Raw genomic sequence first — 13,627 nt, 5'->3', positions numbered from 1 at the left:
TAGTCTGTAGCTGGGCACAGAGGTAGTAACCACACAACCCCTAGAAGAAATTCTCGTATTTTAGTTTTCTTTGGAATTCTCTGCCTCCAAGTGACACAGCAAATTCCAGAAACTTAATATGTCTCCCCTTCTCTGGGCAGCTCCAGAGTGGTCCTGTGGCCTCCTGATGCAGAAATTTGGCTTTTCCCAGACAGCAAATCACTTCACCATCCCCCTTCCTCTCTCGTCTTCATGCTCCCTGCCTGTGCCAGATGCTTCAGAAAACAAATTCTTTGTGTTGAATTTCCAGACCACAATTCCCAGACCACGGAAGGATGAGGACCAAATTTTTTTGTATTCCGTCATCTTTATTTTTGCGCATATATTTTTAGAGCCAGTTGAAAAGGAGGGGGACGAAAAACCCACTCCCAAACAAACAACTCCCTGATCTAAATGCAGAAGATGGCAGGAGTCTTCACGTTCAGGAGAAGGGGCAGGATGTCGGCTCTTGCTACAACAGACCTTGTTTGAATAGACTCGGAGGGTAACTTATCTAAGAGAACGCCCAGTTGCCCAGGAGAAAGAGGAGTGCAAGGTTTGGGTGACTTAGTGAAGCCAACAGGCATTCTTTGGCAAGCGTCGAATAGTTAAAACTCTGGCAGACAAGTCCCTCCAACATCTCATTCAACAGAAAATGCCTAGTAACATGTGAAATGTATTTCTTGTGGGGAAAAAAATAGAAGAAAAAGGAAAAAATAATCACTTTTTATCTCTCCACCCAGCAACAACTGTGTTTTAAAAATTGGTATGTTGTTCTAGATTATTTTGTTTGTATAAGTACCTGGGGAGCATGGATATACTTATATATATATATTTAAACAAAAATAGGGCCATGCTATATATTCTGTATTTTCACCTGCTTTTTTTTACTTTAAAATACACCATGGACATCTTTATTGGGTAAAAAAAAACAAAAAGAAGAAGAAGAAGAAGAAGAAGTGGGGGGGGGGGGAGAAGGGTGCAGGGGAGAGGGAGAGAAGAGAAAAGGAAAAAGGAAAAAAAGTACATGATTATTCTTCATTGCTTTAGAGTATTCCTCGAATGAATATACAATAATTGTTGGCTGTAGATGTTGCTTTCTACTTACCTATTACAAGGTATCCATGTTGACGTACTAAATCTTTATTCAATACTTAACTAATTTTCTTAAGGTAAATTAATAAAAGTGGCATTAATGAGCCAAAAGCTCTGCACATAATCAAGATTAAACTGCCCTTATTCTCTTGTTTTGGTTTCAGGAGACTGAAATATGCCCCAAATTAATCTATGTGTAGCATCTATTCAGATTTTCTTTTGTCCAGGAAAAAAACTCTACCAACCTTTAAAAAAATAGTAGTAAGATATTAAATAAAAGGAAAAAGTTATGCCCATTGAGTCCTCTGCAATTATATAGCAATACATCCTATTTGCTGGTAAACAATGAAATTAATGCCATATCAAACATATGAAGAGATACTGAAAAGTTTAGTTTTGTTTCTGAATGAGTGAGTTGATCCTTCTTCTCCAGATGAATCAGCCTGAAGGTTGGTAGAAGGACCAAGACAAGTGACAGTTCATAATCATCTTCTTGTGTAGCTCCAGGAACCCGTACATCTTTCTAGGTCAAGGAATTGCGTTAACATTGATCTTTGCTTAAATGGATCTGTCTGCTTTTAGAGGAAATGAGAACTACTAGTTAATTTTTAGTGTGAGAGAAGTAGATGCACCTTCTTTCAAGGCTGATTGAATCAGCTTCTCTTCCTAATAAAACTGGAAATAAATGGAGACAAAGACATGAATTTCCCTAGCACATTAGCTTTTTGTAGGAGGGATTTCCTGATCAAAAAAAAAAGAAAGGGCAGCCTGATGTTTCTTTCATTGGGCACTATGGTAGAACAGTACCATAGGGCCTTGTGTTCTGTGCTCTAGTCTGAGACACACAAGTTAAGGAGAAGATTTCAGCTATTTCAGTACCACCTGCCAACATAGTAGTGATGACCCCCACAAAACCCAGGAAGTCCTGCCAATGTGCCTCATTGCTTACTTGCTGTTCCTTTAATGTTGTAATCAGAGATTACAAGAGGGTCTCGATTTATCAGGAGATGGAGAATCACTACTTGTACCTTTGCTGCAAATCAGACTCCGTTAGATGTTTGACTTCCTTCACTGATGCTCAGCCCTGTCAACAGACCTGTGTGTAACCCGTCATTCAGATTTCCATTAATATGGTCTGGTTATACCGCTTACATTTACAGTCATCCATTAACTAGAGTGATGCTGGCCAGGTATCAGGAACATCGATCAAGAAGCCAAGGAAATGGTGTCGAATGTGCTTTCATAATTAACTCTGCGTTATTTGCAATTTCCAGACTCTGAGTGATAATGAAACATAGTCAGAGGCTCAGTGTTGTTTTAAGATCTGTGTCCTTTGAAGATGAAGCTTCATTGGGATTGCCCTCACATACTCTGTTCCTACAAATCAGAGGTTTCCTGGCAGTGCAACTGAACAGAAAGAAGAATTTCTGCTTCCATATTGCAGTCACTGTCTGGGAACCCAAAGGCGTCAGGCCAAGTTGCCAACTCCACACCTTCCTTAACACTCATAGGAGAAAAGCAAGTCTATTAATTTGTATTTTGGGTTATGTTAATGGTACGACAAGAAACCCAGCAGGCAAGTAAGAGCACTTTAGACTGTACCTGTCTTCCACAAACAGCTCGAGTTTTGATGGTTATCCTAAAGGAAGAATGGCTCTATTATCCAAACATCTGCTTGTAGAACTTTTTGATCTTTTCTTTAGGAGTTCTGTTGTTCGAAGGACTTGAATGTGCACAAGAATTACGTTAGAAGTTTACACACACAATGCCACATAGAGAACATTGAGAAATTTCTCATCCTTCAGGTCTTTTGCCTTGAATTTGAGAACCAAATGTCAGCCCCCACCATTGGCATGCAGTGAGCTTTCACTCTTGTTCAACGCAGTGATTCTGTCACATGGTTATGTCTACACCTAAAGGTCTCTAGTATCCTGATCGGTAACTACTGATTGTTCTCTCAGTCTGTTCAGGCTGCTATAATAAAAACCTATAAACTGAGTGGCTTATAAACAATAAATATTTATTTCTTACAGTAGTTGGGAAATCTGAGATCAAAATGCTGGCACATTCTAATGTCTGGTGAGAGCCCACAACCTGGTTCATACACAGCCGTGTTTTCACTGTGTCCTCATATGGAAAAAGGGACAAAGGAGCTTTTCTGAGCCTCTTTTATATTTATTTTTTAATTTTTTATTTCATTCCAGTATAGTTAACATACATTGTTATATTAGTTTCAGGTGTACAATATAGAGATTTTTAACAATTTTATATCTTGGGCCCCTCTTATTAGAGCACTAATCTCATTGATGAAGAAGGAGCACCTCCCAGAGGCCCCACCTCCTAACATCCTCACCCCAGCGATGAAGAGTTCAACATACGAATTTTAGGGGGACACAAATATTCAGTCCACAGCGATTGTAAAAGCAAACACACAAAGGCTTTTTAGTCATTTCATTTTGAACCGCTTTAGTTACGGTATTTTCTGATCATACAGAATAGGTATAATGTCGATGGGGGACAAAAAGAACAAAACAGACTCTTTACGATGCAGAATTTTTTGCCAACCTTAGATGGTGTCTTTAGGATACAGCGTCCTTGTTTCCTCCTTGTTCTTCTCTGACCACAGAGTGGTTCGGCATCCTTTTTCTATAGGTGTCAATCTTTCCCTAGATGCACTGTTTTGCATTCACCTTCAGGGAAGAGGCAGCCCCTCTGGTGAACCTCTGCGGGGCCTCGAGAGCTTCCTGTAGTTTACGTCCACCTCACTTTATATTTCTTTGGAATGTCTTATTTTTGCACACTTGGAAATCTTTATAACTTTCTCTCTTCCCAATCATTATTAAAAATCTGAATTGAGACCTGGTGTAGGTCTGATCGCTGAGGTCACTATTGGTTTTACTTGTCCCCACGTCCCCTGCAAGACTTGAGTTGATCTGTCTTCTTCCCTCCCTTTTGCAAGAGCCACAGGGAAGCCCTGGCTTCGTTTTGAGAAATGCATGCTGTGTTTGGGGCCTTCTATGATGTTTGTGTGGGGTTCCCCATCAAAAACTAAAGCAAAAACCTATCAATCTAATAATTTCCAGAAAGAGGAAGGCAAATCCATGATTCCAGTCTATCTGATCATTTAAAGCTCCTGAATGGAACAACCTAATGAAATGCCACCCATATGGCTTGAAATAGTTAACAAATGTCCAAAAGGAGGAAAACTTCTACCCTAACTATAGGAGGAAGCTCCTACGGCTGGGGCAGGATGCTTAGGGGCCATCCCATCAATGAATCTCTCTGCCTTCTGTAGGAAAATAAATGACTTCCGATGAATGTGATACTTTCAGTTGAAAACATCCTCCAGGACAGGTGAACCTGTTACCTCTTTCAGTAATTCATCTCTTACTCAATAATCCTGCATCGGTACACTTTTCCTTATAGCTCATGAAAATCCTTTTTATTGCTTTTCTTCTTTTTTTTTTAAGATTTTATTTATTTCTTTGAGAGAGAGAGAGAGAGATCGTGAGAGACAGCACAAGCGGGGAGGGAAGGGGGAAGTAGGCTCCCTGCTCAGCAGGGAGCCCCATGTGGGGCTTGATCCCAGGACCCTGAGATGATGACCTGAGCTGAAGGCAGATGCTTAACCGACTGAGCCCCCCAGGACCCCCTGGAAAATGTTTTTGAAGGCACAGTTTTCTATCTCAAAATGTTTTCCTGAAGCCATTGGCCATAAATTGTCAGGCAATGTTTTGCTTGAGTGGCAAAGGGCTTGCTTTTCTTCTTTTTTCCTTTCGTTTTTAAGAATTTGAATGTTTGATTTTGTCCTCTTATTTGCAAAGACTTGTCATTTCCTATTGTTTTTTTATCCAGCCCATTCATGTGTATATTCTACCCACCCAGCCCTTGTGGATATTTGGGTTTTTGACTTTTGATTTAAACTCTTACTTTTTCAACATTTTTTAAAAATAAAAGGCAGTCTTCGTATATATCTCCTGCACATTCCTGACTTTAATCCTGACCCTAGGATAGTTTTGGAGAATGAGGAGTTACTGTGATGTATTTTTCTTCCATATGGTTAGGTAAAATGTGGCAGTGTTTGCCAGTTCCCATGGCATAAATACTCCATGATGCTAGGTACCAAGACAAAGTCATCGAATGCTGACTTGGGAAGATGTGCACATGATTCATTATGCAAGCCAGCTCCAGCACACCCCTAATTATTGCCACCATCAGGCCTATGATCTCTTCTTAACTTATTTCCTCAGATATGGGCTCATCAGATAAAGAGGATATTTGATTATGGCAATGAACAGAACAAAATGCCTAGAGAAAAAGGGAAATTCTTTTCTCTGGCAAACTCTAGAAATTATATAAAATATGAGATCAGCAGTTTTTTTTTTTTTTCTATACAGGGCCAAAGAGTAAATATTGTAGGCTTTGTAGGTCACATATGCTCTTTAATACACACTCATCCTTCTTCTTCCTCCCCTTTTTTTCTTCTTTTCCTTCTTCTACTCCTCCTTCTTCTCTTCTTCCTTCTATTCTATTTTACAACTTTAAAAACATAAAAAAAACTATTCTCAGCATGCAGGCCATAGAAATGCAAGCCAAGAGCCAGACTGGCCCATGAGCTATAGCTTGTAGACCCTTGATACAGAAAAGTAAAAATGGGGAAGATGCTCAGATTCATATTTTTAAAAATCAGGAGGTGGTAAAATACCATATTATATGGTTACAATTTTTTTTAAAGGTTCTTTTTTTTTTAAAGATTTTATTTATTTATTTGACAGAGACACAGCGAGAGAGGGAACACAAGCAGGAGGAGTGGGAGAGGGAGAAGTAGGCCCCGCGCGGAGCAGGGAGCCTGATGTGGGGCTCCGATCCCAGGACCCTGAGATCATGACCTGAGCCAAAGGCAGATGCCCAACCAACTGAGCCACCCAGGCACCCCTGGCTACAATTTTAAACATGTATATCTGAGTACCAATGCAGAGAACATGAATCAAAGTTACCTAGAGATTTTTAATTCAAAGAAATAAAATCATTGAATAGTTGCCGTCAAGACTTAGTAGACTTGGACATACATCTGGAATATCATCATGCAAAGATAATGCCTCATCTAAAAGGAAAAGAGCTATAAGAAGTGGATGTGGATGCACTGAACACCAAGAAGATGCATCCTTGTGTGCAAACTCACGACCTGACCTTAGGGTATGGACGGAAGGCTGATAGAAAGTTTCTGTGCCTAAGTGATTAAGAGCTTGAGCTGTGGATTCAAGTCCTTGCTCTGCCACTGATCAGCTGTGGTGTAACCAGTCTTAGAAATCACTTGGGCTTGGATAGCGCTTCCTAATTCTTCTTAAATTTTTGCCTTCCTCACAGAGAGGTTAGTGTTGCTATTACTCCTATGTCATTGGTGAGGAAGTGGGGGAGAGGGTCATAAATGCCAAGTGACTTATTCAGAATGGCAATTAATGGAAGAGTTGGGGCTGGCGTGAGGGAAGATGATGCAGGGCCTCCATTTCCACATCTGTACAATGGGAGTAATAATTGTAACCATCTCATCGTGTTGCTGTGAAGATTGAGGAAATAGACTTAACGTGCTGATAATGTGTCTGGCACATGTAAATTCTCTGTAACTATTAGTCATTATTATCGTTTGATGGCAAAATCCAGTAAAGGAAATGGATGATGCCTTCTTGAGGGAATCACTCTATAGAAGAAAGAGGTGGAGGTGATGGAGAATCTGAACCTGGATGCTTTATTGTGGAAAATATAAAAGATAGCATGTGCCACATTCTTGACATGACAGCTTCATGGCTCAGCATGTAGAAAGCATGATCAGGGCAGTGGTGGCTATGGGCTTCACCTTGTCTTTGGCCATATTTATAAGTGGTACATCACTCCCTTTCCCTTCCAGCTCTTCTCATGTCACTAAAATTAAAGAATGAAAAAAGGGGGGGAGGAGGAATCCAATATCTTGCCTATGGCAAACACAGATCATAGACATTTTTTTTTCATAGAAAGGAAGCAGGCGATTGCTTTCCTGTTGAATTTTTTTTTGGGCCATTAGCTCATTTCTCCTGGGTCTGGATTGGTTACTCTGGGAATATGGGTTCATGCCTGACTGCATCATTTTCCCTCATGCTGGCCCCAATTCTTCCATTAACTTTGCCATTTTGAATAAGTCACTTGGCATTTATGACCCCCTCCCCCCACTTCCTCACCAATGACATAGGAGTAATAGCAACACTCCCCTCTCTGTGAGGAAGGCAAGAATTTGAAGAAGTATTAGGAAGTGCTATACAAGCCCAAGTGATTTGTAAATATTTAATACCTAGTAGTTGAGGTAAATGTCAGGAGAGTGTGGAACTCAACATTAATCTTTTTGTTCCGAAAGCCCTTGAGGTGTGTTTAATTCCCCAATCCAAACACTGGGGACCCCGAACTTCTCTGACCCTTTCTTCTTTTCCTTCTTCCACGATGCCCAAATATTTCCTGTCCAACATCAAATTGACAGTTCATTCTAATTCCTCTGCAAAAGGTAATTTTAGTTCATTAGGGAGCCCCGGTGTCCTGCTCTCCATCTTGAGTCCCTAAATGTTTGCACAGAAACACTTAGGCTTCCTTGGGAAATTCCCTTTTTTTTCTGTTTTTTTTACAGAAGTCCCCCTTTGTGTTTGAACTCAGACTGAATGCCTTTATCCCAGAACAACAGCCACTGTTGAAATTCCTCTCTTCTCCTTAGGCTAGCTTATTTCCTCGGATAGGCTGGAGCAATTTCCCCTCAACTTCACAACCCTGCTGGGTCCGGGTACCTAATGAGACCCTGCATCTGCTACTGTCAGCAAGGCTCCCTGATTGAGGATACAAGGGATGTAGGTAAATTGGAGAGGGAGAGGGACCATTTGAAAAATAATTTTAATAATGCATGGAGCTGTCTCCAGATTAACTCTGTTCTTTCTCTTGAAATTACGAGGGCTTTTCCGTAAACACTGCTCTGGACACGGTTTCACAGGGGAGATTTGCCCCACTCTGAGGATGGCTTTGGCTTCTATTGTTCCCTGCTGTACCCATGTCACACCCACCTCAGCTGCCAGACAGGGGAATGATTCTTATGAACAATAATTTGCTTTGCAATTTTAGCTTATTCCTAAATTGCAGAAATGGTTGATGAGTGAAGTCTTCCAGTTACTTTTTATTGGAACAGAATGGAGCACAGATTCAGGAATTCTTAGAGCTGGCCTGTTTGGTGAAAAAAAAAAAAAACTACAAACAACCCAACCAACAATAAAAACTTTGTCATTTTTGTTTAAAAAAAACAAAAATGAAAAACTGATGGTGATGTATGCAGTTATGTGAAGCTAGATAGCTTATATTTGTACTGAGTTTTGCAATTTACATAGGGCTTTTAGGTACCTGATGTTCTCAGCTTGAAAGTGTTGTTTTTGAGGCTTTTGGTTGATGATATTCAGTGACAGCTTTTGAGGACAGAGGTAGGATGAATGGAGAATTATAGGAAGGCACATTTCTGTTACATTTAAGAAGGAAGGAAGAGGTGTATTGAGGAAGGACAGGAGGGAAGAAATCAGTCACTTAGCCTCTCTAAAACTTGCTTTCCTTATTTGAAAAAAAAAATCTTTTTTTTTTTTTTCTTTTGAGAGAGAGAGAGCACAAGTGGGCGGGGTGGGGGGCAGAGGAAGAGGGAGAGAGAGATTCCCAAGCGGGCTCCACGCCCAGTGCAGAACCTGATGCAGGGCTCCATCTCACAACCCTGATCATGACCTGAGCCAAAATCAAGAGTCGGATGCTTAACCAACTGAGCCATCCAGGCACCCCGAAAATAATAATCTTTATCCTATTTTTTTGCATAAGATTTTGGATCATCTGCAGTAGACTCTATATGAAAGTCCTGCTTCATCCAAAACATGCTTACAAGTTTGGGTGAATGTTACTGCTTATATTAGGATGATTAATGACAAGTAGGCCTACCTAAAATTCTTCATTCACTGGCCTACCACACTCTCAGGTTCCCACTTTGGCGGGTAACACGGTAGCTCCTTGGCACTCATCAACACTTCAATCAGATTGGTTTAGCCACTTATCTGTTGTCTTCTAGGGGGAGCTACTAGGGATGAGAAATGGGATTATACGTTATGACCTATGACAGAGGGTTGAGAAAAGTTCTGAATTGGAGAATCACAAGGAGCCGATGAGGACTGCATTACAAGGGTAGGTGGAGAGCATGCTAAAGCCAGATTTCATGAAGCTAGACCCTGGCACGGTTGGCCCTGGATCTGCCCTCAGCCATAAAAGTGTCAGCAGCTGCCTGTTCCCCTAAGTGATTGAGGAACTCCAGTGTGTCCCCCAGTCTCTGGATAGTGCTTGCAATTAGGTTTTTCTGAGCTTGTTTTTGTTTTCATTTCTTTATCAAAAATTGCTAGTTTAAAAAAATTGCTAGTTTATAGGAGATGATGTCAGGTTTGGATATAAATTGCCTTTCCTCCTCCTCCTCTTAGAAAGCACCAGTAGGAACATCCACTATATGAATCATGAGATTTGTTTAAACTGAGAACAAATTGACAGCTAACTAACATTTCTTTGGTGCCTTGTAGTCGACAAAGTATTTTTCTCATGTTATATAATTTACTTAATAACTCTGTGGAATAGGTACCCTGGATATTTTTGGGAAAATGAAGGTAATAATACATACTTGTCTCATGAGATTGAGAGGATTAAATGAAACAACATTTGTAAAGAACTTCCCATAGCCCCATGGCATATAGAAAACACTATTTCTAATGCTTCTATTTTATGGGTAAAGAAATTCAGGGAGATTGTGTGATATGTTCAAGGTCATAGGACAAGTTGAAGGTGGATCCATCACTTAGGCGGCCATTCTACCATGCTAGCATGTCAGTGAGCAAGCAAACCATTTCACATTTAAGTTTGGATTATATGTTACAAACTGTTGAGAAAGAGAGAGAGAGAGGGGAGAGCGGGAAGAAAGAGAGAGGTGGATAGATCAATAGAAGAGAGCAGAGAGAGGGTGCTATGGTCTGAAGGTTTATATGCCCCCAAAATTTGTATGTTGAAATCCGAATGCCTGATGTGATAGTATTAGGCGGTAGGGCCTTGAGGAGGTACTTAGCTCTTGAGGATGGATTCCTCATGAATGCGGTTAGCACCTTTATAAAAGAGACCCCCCACAGCTCCGTAGCCCCTTCCACCATGTGCACTGCAGTGAAAACTCTGGGACCCAGAAGGGAACCCTCACTGGACCCTGCTGGCTTCCTGACCTCAGGCTTCCAGCCTCCAGAGCTGTGAGAAATAATTTCCTGTTGTTTACAAGCCACCCAGGTCTGTGTATTTTGTTATAGCAGCCCAAACAGACTAAGGCAGAATTGAAAATGTTAACTTGTTACGAGCAGGTGAGAGCTAATGAGTACTTCACCCAGGTGTGATTGAGGAGAAAAACATGCGCGCCTGTGGCTTTGGTATGGTAATGTAATCAGAGGGCTTATGGGAATGAAGTGCATTTAATTTTCCTGCAGCTTCTGGCTTTCAAGGTTTCCATGCCTTTTGCCCTGCTACCTCATCCCTTGCATATTAATAGATGGCTGGCATGGCGATCCCTGGGGGGCCCAGGGTGAGGGAGAAGCCCTCTAATCAAATCCAACCTGGTTCACTTGAAGGTGTGAAGTCTTTTTGTATACTTTGCTTCTTGACCTCCCCACACGCATCATGGAAATGTTATTTCCAGCCAAAGAAGTTTTGGTCTCAAGTGAAAGTAGCCCTTGGTAGAATTTTGAGGTAAGCAGATTCATGTTCATTGGCTCTCAGCTTTTCTTTTCTTTTTAAGATTCATTTATTTACTTGAGAGAGAGAGAGAGGAGAGAGCTCATGAGCAGGAGGGGCAGAGGGAGAGGACCTAGGAGAGAAGCAGGCTGCCTGCTGAGTGTGGAGCCCTACATGGGGCTTGATCTCACAACCCTGAAACCATGACCTGAGCCGAAACTCGAGTCAGAAGCTTAACCGAATGAGCCATCCAGGCACCCCTCACAGCTTTTCTTTATGTCCCTTCTCTACCACTACTGTACTTTCAGCTGACATCTGCCTGCTGCAAAGCCTTATAAGAGACCTAAGGTCTCTTCAGAATATCCCGAGCCTTAGCTATTATATCTGTGTATGGGTGCCACAGACTGGTCATTCCTACTGTGAACCTTAGAGTTGCCATCTGCTCGTTTGATAACTGAAGGAGTATTATTTCCCAGAGGTCTCAGCATCTTCATCTATAAAGTGGCCTTAACATTGCTGGCAGACTTTAGAGGAGGTAGCAGAGAGCCTGGCCCGTGGTAAGCCCTCCGTAAATACTCGCTTTCATGACTATTGTGCAAATAAAACTTAGCGCCGGTCTTGAACTTCTCAAGTTATAACCTGCCTTCTTCCTCTTTGTGTCTCTATTATTTTTATTCAACAAAATATTTATTGAATATCTGATATGTTCTAAGCACTGTGCTAAGGTCCTTACATTCATTGATCTTATTTAATTCTTCATGATAAGCCTCCAGGTTGGTATTTTTACTAACAGAACTTTATAATCTTGGGGTGATAGCCTTGAACAAGACAGATACTGTACCCTCCTGCCGTATAATGGGAAAGTCTGGTGTTAACTCGTTTAAACTAGTAATTGCAACAAAGTCATCCCAGCAGATATTCCTCCTTTAGGCATTACCTACTTCTCCATAGTGATTACTGGATCCTGAAGTTTAAATAGAGTTTGCCTTACTATTGCTAAGTGCCGGGTATTGTGAAATTTATCACCAATGTCTTGCATCCCTTAGGGAATCTTATCAATGAAAGCTTAGAGATGGCAGGGGATCGAATAGATGGGGTTGTTTGTATGTGGAGCTTAGAGCTAATTATTCCTCATTACCTAGTAAACAAGAGACACAGATCCACGCTCCATTCCTTCTTCCTGAAGGGACCAAAGAGCTTGGAATTCCCAGCCAGCATCCTTGGGGAAGGCAGTTGAAGACAGAGAAAGGTAACTCGGTTGGCTAAATGGGAGCTGCAGACAGACCTATTGCTTGGAGATCTAGAGTCACCAAACCTGGACCCTGCAACTCCACGAGCAATATATTGACCACAGAACCAATTTTTTAAGAAAAGAGTGAAATCGACACCTCTGCCTGTACCAACAATGGCCAGCCCTGGAGACTCTTCCCAGCCCCCAATTTAAAACCACAACCAGATTTTTAACACGGATAGACATTCTAATCCATGCAAAGCAGTCCTTAGGTATGATGATTCATTCCAGGAAAAGGAAAGGAACAGGCTACCAAATGATTCTGAAATAAATTATTGTGTGTGTGTTTTTAACCACTTTGTGAGTACCTCTTCGAGACGATATTTGGCTACCTCCTACTTTGCATACATATAATTTTACTCCCAGTCAGGGCCTATTAGGTAAAATTAGTTTTTTCTGTCACTTCTCTGTGATGTTTGTCCCCTGGACCAGCATTCCTGGTAATTGCTTATAGCTCTGGTTTGCATTGCCCCTTGAAAGGAATGTGTTTTATCCCAGTATACCAACTCCCGAAAGTGAAAGCAGATGGAGTTGACTGATGCCCATTATGTAAGCAGCCATGCCCTTTCAATCCGGCAGCCTGCAGGTGTCTCAAAGGAGCCGTATATGTACTCCCTATTCATAGAATATTCCTTTGTTTCAAAGTAGAAATGATCAACTCTGAGCTGCAGCAAATGGCGTAATGATTTGAAAGCAAAAGAAAAATTTTGCACGTTCAAGAACCCAGAACCCACATCCTCAGTGTGAGATTTCTGCTTTTCTGGTCAAACACATGAGGAGTCACCAGAAAAATCTCCTTTAAATGTGAGCTCTGCTGGAGATGGCAAACATCATTTTGGATAGCTTCGCTTTTTTTTTTTTTTTTTTAAATCATAAACTGTAATGCTGTTTTTCCCTCAGTGGCGCAAGGTTGCAGAAATGAGTAAACATACAAATTGTCAGACGCTATTTGATAATCACAGGGGACTTGAAAAAGCAGCCGATTTACCAACAAGTCATATGAGCCCTTGGAGGAAAAGAACACAGCCGCCATATCCTCTTGAAAGTGTCAGTAGTAAAACTCTTTACAAAGGTTTTGAGCTTTCCAACTTTTAATTTTCATCCCTTCACGGAGAGATAAGCATCTTGAAAAGAGCCAAATTGCTTCATGTGGCTGTCGGAGGAAACTCCAGTTTTGAAATCGCTGTTCACTGCTTATACAGTCCCCCCATTTTCACGAAATAAAATCATCGTACTAGTTGCCTTTGCAGAGATGATACGGCATTTGGGAATGCTGAGTGTTTTCAGTTGAAGTTCGTTTCAGGGGGAAGTTAAAAATTTAACAAGTCATAATCATTTCTTGGAATTAAACCCACGGTATCGTGTAACAGCTGGGGAGTAGAGCGACGGAGAGGAGGTTGGGCTGCGGGCATCTCGCAGGTTTGGCTTCTGTTTCTGGGC

General features: G+C 41.2%; 1 protein-coding gene across 1 annotated transcript in view; it reads left to right on the top strand.

Annotated features, from left to right (window-relative positions):
- SNTB1 (syntrophin beta 1) overlaps nt 1–13,627 on the top strand; it is a 228,089-nt gene that overhangs the window by 51,887 nt on the left and 162,575 nt on the right. The window lies entirely within an intron of this gene.

This window comes from Mirounga leonina, unplaced genomic scaffold (genome assembly GCF_011800145.1).
Source record: "Mirounga leonina isolate KUSES-001 unplaced genomic scaffold, KU_Mleo_1.0 Mir_165, whole genome shotgun sequence".
NCBI lineage: Eukaryota > Metazoa > Chordata > Mammalia > Carnivora > Phocidae > Mirounga > Mirounga leonina.
This window is presented reverse-complemented; position numbering and strand designations above follow the sequence as displayed.